The sequence below is a fragment of the Haliotis cracherodii genome, unplaced genomic scaffold (assembly GCF_022045235.1).
Source record: "Haliotis cracherodii isolate W230 unplaced genomic scaffold, xgHalCrac1.p SCAF_19, whole genome shotgun sequence".
NCBI classification, from domain to species: domain Eukaryota; kingdom Metazoa; phylum Mollusca; class Gastropoda; order Lepetellida; family Haliotidae; genus Haliotis; species Haliotis cracherodii.
The window spans coordinates 16,391,567-16,401,820 of record NW_027266274.1 but is presented as its reverse complement, the minus strand read 5'-3'; the positions used below and the strand labels follow the sequence as shown (position 1 = coordinate 16,401,820).

Below are 10,254 nucleotides of genomic sequence, written 5' to 3'. Positions count from 1 at the left end.
ACTTAAAACTTCAAAGCATGTGATCTTTCAATGATAAGTTTAGTTGCACCTCCCAATCAGAATCATGAGTAAATTTGAGCAGAGGCTAATTTCTAATGTAAACTATTTTTAGGTGACTAACATTTAACAATTATTTGTGTTTGCAAGTTTAATTGCATTTATTTTACTTCAAAGAAATCAAAGCATATTATATTTTCACAATAAGTTTAGTTGCATCTCCAAATCAGAGTCGGCAAGTAGATGTTAGTTTTTAATGTAAACCTTTTTGAACATTTCTCAGTTATTTGTGTTTACAAGTGACCATGCAAGTTTAATTTCATGTTTTCGGGCATATTCAGACCCAAGGTAACCAGGCAATAGTAGGCGAGGTACTATTTCCCTTTATAGTATAACCCTCTCTTACAACTAGCATAGGTTGATGGGGACCAAGTCCAACCCGGAATCCCCAAATGAGTGGGTATGGTTTTACGCTGTTTTTAGCAATACCACAGCAAGGGACACCTGACATAGACTTCACACAATGTACCCATGACAAGAATCGAACCTTGGTCTTCAGCACTTCAACCACTAGGCTACCCCACCGCCAAAATTCCCAACATAATAAAGTTGTCATCACGGTATTCTTCAACAAGTTCAAGTGAAAATATCCATACCTTTCAAATGTCTTATCTTCCACTTCACAATGTTCACTGTTGCAAAACTCCTGTCATTTAATTTGTTCTTGATTATTCACACCTGCAAAAGTAAGTTTAGTCGGTACGGTATGAACTAAAAAAATGAGTCACTATAGAGTATCTAGATAAAGGAATATAAATAAGCAAACATATTTCTACATCATATACATTAGCAAGGATTAACATAAGTTAGGTAGATTGCTTATCCTACAAAAATTAAATCACACATTTACTAACATATATAAAACAGAATAAGTGGCTTACAGAAGATAAATAACTTTAATACGTGATCAATATTATTAACATATTCCTTACCTGAATCACAGACCATATAACAGTCTATGTATTATGGTCTCTGTCTGAATATGTCACATCTTCAGCTCCCTGCAATCGAGGTTGTGAAACATTTCTGCTGTAGGAATATTACATCCGCTGGGATATCACTTGTCACACTGCCTGGCATGGTAGGCAAACGCATATTCCATACACCACATAGGTATACTTCCTAATACACACTGTCGAAATCCCCGCCGCTCCCAATATGGCCTGTATGAACTGTAATCGGCCAACCTCGTCTCTTTCCGTAACTGCTGCAGAAATGACCGCTCGTCATTCGTGACCAACTCGTGTTATTCCGGGACAAGCAAGTCTACCCATAATTCCCTGTATGGCCGAGGGCGCCATTTTGGAACACAAATGTAAACAAACACTCAAACCTCGTGTAATCGATGTACACCGTGATGCTTGATTGCGATATGCTTACCTCGTGTATCGATACATTGTTCTCAATCACCTCTAACTCGGAAATCCCGGTCGAAATCCACCTGAGCCATCCACAACGAGGACGTCAAGTATTTCGAAAACTCGATTGACAGCCGAAGGAAGGAAGAGCAGCTTGCAGATGCCAGGTACGTAGCAGGGCTTCGAGACATAATGTTCCATGATTTCTATACAGAGATCTTATGGAATGGATTGATTTAGATATTTTCCTGATCTCCATGTTACTACTGTAAACGTCAAGGGCCCTTTTAGTTTTGTTGTTTTCGGAAACCCTTTGTTATTATTATGATCAAGTGTTTGTTGTGACATGATATTTCTATTTGGGATTGCATAAGAGCTACATGTGCAGGACTTTTAAGGGTCGTGTCCTTATTCTCAACATAACGCTGGGATTTGATGATGAGGGTTAGTTACCAAGGGTATAAATCTGGCAAAGTGCATGTCAAACAAAACGTGGCATTCAATTCCAATCATGTGTTGCCACCTGAACCACCTGAAAGTGAGATATGGATTACAATGAATAATGACAGCTTATCAATCTTTAACAAATTCACACTGAAACATTGAAAGGATAAAGACAAGTTAGTTGTTTTCTGTTTCAGCATGTTCAGGGTTTGTGGGGAGGATACCAAGTATTGAGTGAGTATTTTTGTTTGTGATAAATACAAACTACATGTATTCATCATGGTATATTTCAATGTAATGTGAAACATCACACTCACAATAGTCCAGCTCTGTGATGGCAGCCTGTAAATAATTGAACATGGACCAGGCAATCTAGTGATTGTTATTTTCAGCAAAGATCCATGCCCTCAGAGTATGATGACAACCTAGTCTGACCACTCAATTCATTAGTTGATTAGTGTTTGCAGCGGTAGAAACTAACACTTTCAGTCCACTAGTCCTAAAATGATAGCATATAGCAAAACCTTTAAAATGTCAAAATGACTAGTGCCAATTTCTAACCCTGGTGTTTGGATGTTGTGTTTGTGTGTGTATGTATGAGTGTATTTAGGTTGGTTTGTTGTTTAACGCCGCACTCAGCTATATGACGGCGGTCTGTAAATAATCGAGTCTGGACCAGACAACCCAGTGATTCATATCATGAGCATCGAGCCACGGAATTTAGATCAATGACATGCATCAACCAAGTCAGAGAGTCTGACCACCCGATCCCGTTAGTCGCCTTTTACGACAAGCATAATGGCCTCTTACGGCAAGCATGGGTTGCTGAAGACCTAGTCTACCCCGGAATCTTCACGGGTCGAGTGTATTTAACTTAAATCATGAATCTTATACTTGTTTCTCTGTGCTTTTACTATGTAACCCAAATTTTCTCTGGAATAATAAAGTATTCTCTTATTTATATCATTTCTGAACAAAGTGTCATATCAAGGTTAGATCTCTGTCAAAACAGTGCCATGGAAAAGCCAAACAAATAGCCTAGAAATAAAAGTAAATACTGCATTGCATTAATCTGCATTTCAAGAAAATGTGGCAATAATTCATGGAATGATATTCACCTCGGTGAGGATCTCTCTGCATTGTCGAACACGTTATTTCCTATGTAATGTATGTGTTGAATGACCCTGACTTTGTTGTCAAAATATTGTTTTAACATTTGTTAAATATGGGGATAAATGTCATCTCTGAATGTTTGACATGAATTATTATGATTAGTGTAGTTCTAAGTCGGAATCACAACCGGGGTTTTTTCATTTGAATCAAATGTACAACATGTACAGTTTGGACATTTCTGTGATGTGAATGCTACTTATGTTTGTAGAATGTCCGGATGAATAAAAGAGACAGTCATCCGTGCAGCATCAATGCAAAGAAAGACCATAGAAGAGCAACAGTGAGTGGTAAATATTTTGAAATTATTCTGTTTGGTTCATATGGTTATTTTGCAAATATGTCTTCAGTTTGTTCCTTATCGCTGTAGGCACGGATGTCCTATTATCTAAGGCACTACAATTTTCTGTGCAGAGTTGCATCTCTTGTGCTTAGCAGAAATCTATAGTCATGGGTTCAAATCCTGGTTCTCCCCGATTTTGTTGCTAGGTTTGTCAGCATTATACACATACTCGTGGGATTCATCAAAGACCTGCATCACGTAGGACTTTCTTCCCACATCAAACTAACATGCGGTGATATATCTGGAATACTGTTCAAAGCAGTGTTAAAGCCAAATCATTTATTTAACACTGCATCCAGCAATAGTTTGGCTATATGACAAGGATTGTGAATATATATTTTTCCATGTTGATGAGTTGAAACAATCACTAAATGACATCTCTTTAAAAGATTCCCAGCATTCCAAGCCTCATTAATAGATAAGGTTGTGATTGAGTAGGCTCATTGATCACATGTAATCATACCACAGTGATGTGGGATATTGTCCATAATAGTTATCATCGGTTTGTCTGGACCGAGTTCATAACATTAGTCACTGGTTTGTCTGGTTGAGATTTGAGATGTGATTATCTGAAATGTTTAGCATATAACAAGACTCACATATGACAACTTAAGTGATTTTGCTGCCTTCTATCTGTAAGTACATGTGGCAACAATTCTTTTTGATTGCTAAAATCTTTTTACATAATGCTGCAGAAACTGAAGTCCTGCTTGAGATCCCTGGATGAGTACTCCAGGTTGACAGTCTGGAAGGACCAGACAAGGGAGTCCTAAACAGAGGCTGCACCCCTTCAGATATCAGAGGTGATTTGCAGACAGCGATGATGAGGGTCCTGTTATTTCAATGGAGGCCGACCGAGAAATTGTATGCCAAATGGTACTGGGACACACAAAGGCTGGTCTGGCTAATGTGAGAAGACCAACCAATGCCAAGCTGGAGTGTAATTCTTCCAGGACATTCAGGAAATTCTTGTAAACACTTGAAAGGAATGATAAATGGGACTTATTGTCTTTAAATGTGGACCCAAACACCAAATGGAAAGTTCACAATTCTACTAACACAATGCAGCAGAGATAGAGTCCAACTGGTATCCCCTCATCCTGGTTCCTGTTCATCCATGGCAATATAGAAAGAAAAGGAGGATTGAGGGAAAGGAAGTTATCTGAACTGGTGAACATAATCCGTAGGTACTGTCAAGCGAACAGTTATCACCCTCTGTTATGAGTATTGAAGAATAGGATGAAATTGCATACTGCATCAGGAACCATCATGTGAACACTGTTCAATGTGCGATATACTATAGGCATATGAATAAAAGAAATTGATAATTTGATTGTTGCTTATGTTTCATTTACCAGCTGTGTAATTGGGGATGTTTCATGATTTTGCCTCAGTTTAATAGCCACACTTATCTTATGAAACCATGCATTGCTTGGGCATCTCAAGATAAATAACACATGTTTCCTTTGCTCTGAAAACGTCTGATGACACATTGATCTGTTATGTCAAAGGTTAAAGTCACAACCAGACAAAAAGTTTGTTTGTGGTCTAACTCTTCCTTTGGGCAGGGGTCGAAGTTGGAAAAAGGTCGCGTGTGATCTATATATACTACATTTTCCCTTAAATTGCCTTTTCTACAGAAGTCTTAGTAACTCTTATACATATACTGGTTACATTACTTCCATATTTTGGTCAATGATATGTTGAATTCTACCAAAGGACTGCATATTTGGTTTATGTGCTGGATAGCTCTTTGAAATGTTTTTGAAATATTTATCACTGATATTAAAGGTCAAATTCACACTCAAAAGTGATAACTCATGAGGGGTTGAAGTGTAAGATCAAGGCAACAGTGAAGGGGCCATTCATAAAGTATTCCTGCAATTATAACTAAAATGCCTATTTCTGGAGATATTTGTGAAGTATTAAGCACATCGTTGTTATATTATTTGAATACACATATATGTGCAGTGGTTACAACTCCAGTGTCAAATTAACTGTCAATCCCTTTTAATAAAATAATTCACAGTAACTGAGGAAGAGCTTACTGTAGTACCATAAAACTAGGGTGAGGCAAATGTCAATGAAGTTAGTATTTTGGATATAACAAGTACATGTACCGTTACAAATAGTCTTATTATCATCTCACTAGGACCAAAGGCCCAAGTGAGCACATTGTCAATGACTTTTTCTTTTTCTCAGTACAAACTGGAAGTCTGGACATGAAATTTAAGGATATCATTATACAAGAACTGATGTTTGTTCATTAAATACCATTAACATCCAAAAAGGACAAAATATGAAATTGAAAAATTTTCTTCTCCAAAAATGTTTTAGGAGGATATTTACCATTAAAATAACACAGAATATTACAACAGGTATCTGTAATGCACAGGCTAACATTATTTACCAGAAGCAAGTCATGAAGAAAATTTGCATCCGGATACCTTCCGGAAACCTTCCGGAAACCTTCCAGATGCCTTCAACAACCTTCAAATTGCTTGGTATTTTCAAGTTAATATTTTTATGTGTTTCACACTTAAGTGAACAAAATGCACCCCCCAAATTTTGACATTTTTTTTGGAAGGTTTCCGGAAGGTTTCCGGAAGGTATCCGGGCCGGATCCAAAATGGGAAGGTATCCGGAAGGTTTCCGGAAGGTTTCCGGAAGACGGAAACCTACAATTTTTTTGCTGTGCGAGTCAACATGCTAACTGTACATAACCTCTCCTTCAGCAGTGAGTCTCCTTGAATCTTACATAACCTCTCCTCCAGCAATGAGTCAACATGCTAACTTTACATAACCTCTCCTCCAGCAGTGAGTCTCCTTGAATCTTACATAACCTCTCCTCCAGCAATGAGTCAACATGCTCACTGTACATAACATTTCCTCCAGCAATGAGTCTCTGTGAAACTTTACATAATCTCTCCTCAAGCAATAAATGTCCATGAACCTTTACATAACTTCTCCTCCAGCAATGAGTCTCTATGAAACTTTACATAATCTCTCCTCAAGCAATTAGTCACCGTGACTCTTTACATAATCTCTCCCACAGCAATGAGTCTCCATGAACCTTTGCATAACCTCTCCTCCAGCAATGAGTCAACATGCTAACTGTACATAACTTCTCCTCGAGCAGTGAGTCTCCATGAACCTTTACATAACCTCTCCTCCAGTAATGAGTCAACATGCTAACTCTACATAACCTTTCCTCCAGTAATAAGACCCCGTGAAACTTTACATGACGTCTCCTCCAGCAATGAGGATAAACCATCTGCCTCTAAAATCCTAAAGTGTATAGAAGATTACGATTCTCAAGTTAGACAATAAATATCGACTGTATAGAGTTTAAATTACTAATTTACCCTCTTGATGGTAAATTGAGGTTTAGTTATTTTCTTTAAAAAAATTGCTTTTCTGTTACAATGGTAGTTCCACGTTGATTTTTATTTCCCCTGCGACCAAAGCCAAAAGTTAAATCAAACCAGACTTTTCTTTGCAAATGTACTGGTGTGTCAACTGATAGATGATTTCTCATCTTAGACAGATCTACTTGTGAAATGGGCTCGTGGTGTTATGAATTGTTTCTTTTTTTTGTCTAAGCATACCCAGGAAAACATTACTGGCGCTATGGAACTGAATGTCCTGCAAAATATTGATATTTCTCTCTAATGGTGGAGATCTCAGGTGCCTGTTGATCGCTGATCGGATGTCGAGAAAAGAAGACTTGGCGTAGAATTGGCGTCAGTTGTGGAAGTTCCGCATAAAGTTCTGTGTTGAAAGTGTGACGCCAATTCTTCCTCAGGACGTTTCTCAAGCTTATTGGCATCGCGTATTGTGTTATTTACCATTTGCCAGGTAGGCAAGTATAATATTAGGATTTTGCTGTTAATAGGTATAAATAGCGATGTATTTTTCCTAGGCTGTCTTTTCTAATCATAGAGGCTTATTTATTTATTGCTAGGCTTATAGGCTTTATTGTAATTAGGTAACTGAGTATTCTAAAAATAGAAGCTAATATGATATAATATTTTCGAATAAATGTGGAGGAAAAGTTCATATAATTGCACAAGAAGAGTGATCTATCCAGGACTATACATATGCAGTTTCACATCGTCCCTGGCCTATTCCTTGCTCCAAGGTTGGATGTGCACATGGTGATTTAGACAACTATAGTGATCAGATAGTCCAGAGTCTAACACAAGCAAGTGAAATGTATTTACATAAGAAGAAGTTTAAGAAATATCTTAAGCCACACTGAAAATGTAAAGTTGATGACTTTCATAAGTTCATTTAGAACTGTAGAACTGAATGGACCATTGCTGCTCAACCCCGAGGAAGGGAACATAGCACTTTCAGATGCTATAAAGAAGCAAAAAATGTATTTAGATATTCTTTATTGGAGGCGGCAGCACAGTATGAAAATGAGTTTTTTAAGCAGATAGATGATTGTGGTGACCTAGGTCAGAAGATGTTTTGGACTTTAATTCGACATGGGAGCAGAAAACAACAGATTGTTTGCCTTGAAGCAGAAGGTGCGCAAACAAGAAATCTCCAAGAAATCTGTATCACCATGGCAAACCATATGAAACAGGTATCAAGCTACCAAGATGAGCTTCACTTTGATCAAGAGTTTAGGAGGCAAATTGAGACACACGTGAAAAGGATACGTTTGGACATACAGACCACTGATCCGTCATCAGTAGACCTTCTGACAAGCCCAGGGGAAATAGCATCAGTTTGTAAAACCCTAAAACGCAACAAGGCTTCAGGGATGGACAACATATTTTTATTAACATCTTCGATATGGTGGAAAGTACCTAAAAAAGTGCTTGTCAGAACCCTTTAACCTCGTTATTACATCTGGATACATTCCTGCCCAATGGAAAAGAGGCACTATCATACCGACATTCAATGGAGGTAACAAGTCTTGCATGTTACCGGATTCCTATCGAGGTGTTAGCTTATTGCCCGTTATAAACAAGGTATTTGAAGTCATTGTAAGCAGAAGAATCCCGCAGCTCAACAACAGTAAATCCTTTCCATGTGGTTTCCAGAAGGGCCTTTCCCCCAGTGACACCTCCTGCATTATACAAGAATCAATACTTCATTGTAAAGAACGATCGGACGTCATCAACGTAGCCTACCTAGAGAGCTCAAAGGCATTTGACACAGTATGGCACCAAGGACCTTTATACACGTTCTATCATCTTGTAATCCCAGATGCACTGTGGAGGATATTTGACAATATCTACAAGTTCATCGAGATCAGCGTCCTTGTTAATAACACAATATCATACTGGTTTCCGTAATAAAGTGGTCTTCGGGAAGGAAGCCTCCTGTCGGCAAAATTCTTCCTGTTATACATAGATGAACTGTTACATAAACTGTCCAACAGCAAACTTGGTGCAGTGATCTTGGATATCCATGTAATGGCAACTACTCAGCAAATCTGCAGAAGATGCGACCATAAGTGAAAGTTATAGATCAGACTGGCGGTTCACTTTCCCTCCTTCCAAGTGCCAGATTGTCAGATATAGTGACAGAAAACCAGCTGTTTGTAGTGTTGTACTCTATGGACGAGATATCCCAGTGACAAATGAGCTTGGAAATATATTGAACTCCGGACTGCAAGAACGGGTTCTAAATCCTCTAAACTTAGGCAATTTGTATCCCAAAGGCTATGTTTGGGTGTGAACACATATCCAAGGCAGAAATTCTGGCTTTAGAAAGAGCACAGAGGTCCATTCTCAAAATGGCACATGGACGTCCACGTCATACTAGGTCTGACAGTTAATGCCGTTCTCGGCTGGCTCCCCATAGCATCATTTATCAACATCAGGAAACTATTCTTACTTGGCCACCTCTGTAATTGTTCTCATCATCTACTTTCTAAGAAGGTTTTTATTATATGTATATGTGTTCATCCACAAGTATGTTCATCCACAAGTAGGGGCTTTGTTGCAGGCATCTGTCGCATCCTCCACAAGTATTCTTTGTACTGTCACCTGAGGCATTTAGTAGTTCCGGTACATTCCTCGAACGGGAGACATGGAAAAGACCAAAGAAGCTGTGAATACATTTGAAGTACGAACATGGCGGGAAAGACTTTCATTAGACCCTGACACTGTGCACTTTGAGAGTATTCAACCAGAGTTTACCCCACACGTGGCGTGGAGGATAGCTAGAGAGTCTGCTGAGCTAAAGACAGCTACCTGTTTTGTTATCCACATGTGTGCAATGTGGAGACCTGGGAAGTTACATGGAACCTGTACACATTATGGTAAACTGGGCGGCAAAAGAAAGTATAGGTCAGGTGCCATGATCGATAAAAAAGTAACAAGAGGTTGTTTTGTTGTGAATTATAATATAATCTAGGGAGGGGTAACAAATGATTGATCAACCACAGTTTGAATGAAATTGTGCAATCGCAGGTAATGTAAGCTCAAGGTGAACAATGGTGAGGTAAGAAATTTCATTTTCAAAAGTTGTCTGAAATGTCCCCAAAATATTGTCCGACACAATACAAGTTCATTACCTTCAATAGCGTGTATGACCTCCAGCTGCCTGGATGCATGCTGTGATACGCCGCCTCATCGATGACGAATCCGTTGCCACTCGTCTCTCAGGGCCAGCTGCAATTCTTGTCTGTTGACGGGAGGCTGATGGCGTGCTCTAATCTGTCTGTCAAGATGGTCCCACAGATGTTCAATAGGATTCATATCGGGTAGGTGGGCAGGCCAGGGCAAAACGTCAACGTTCTGCTGGTTTAGAAAGTTCCGAGTCAGTCTTGCAGTATGGGGCCTGGTATTGTCTTGTTTAAACAATGTCCCCTGCTGTCGATTTTGTAAGAACGGAAGCACAACTGGCTGCAACACTTGG

At 38.9% G+C, this 10,254-nt stretch overlaps 1 long non-coding RNA gene across 1 annotated transcript; it reads left to right on the top strand.

Moving 5' to 3' along the window:
* Positions 1 to 1,365: 1,365 nt before the first annotated feature.
* On the top strand, positions 1,366 to 4,882 carry LOC139467155 (uncharacterized). Its single transcript, XR_011653641.1, has 4 exons — positions 1,366 to 1,582; positions 2,057 to 2,093; positions 3,241 to 3,312; positions 4,068 to 4,882. It is a non-coding gene; the product is annotated as an uncharacterized lncRNA (long non-coding RNA).
* Positions 4,883 to 10,254: the final 5,372 nt, after the last annotated feature.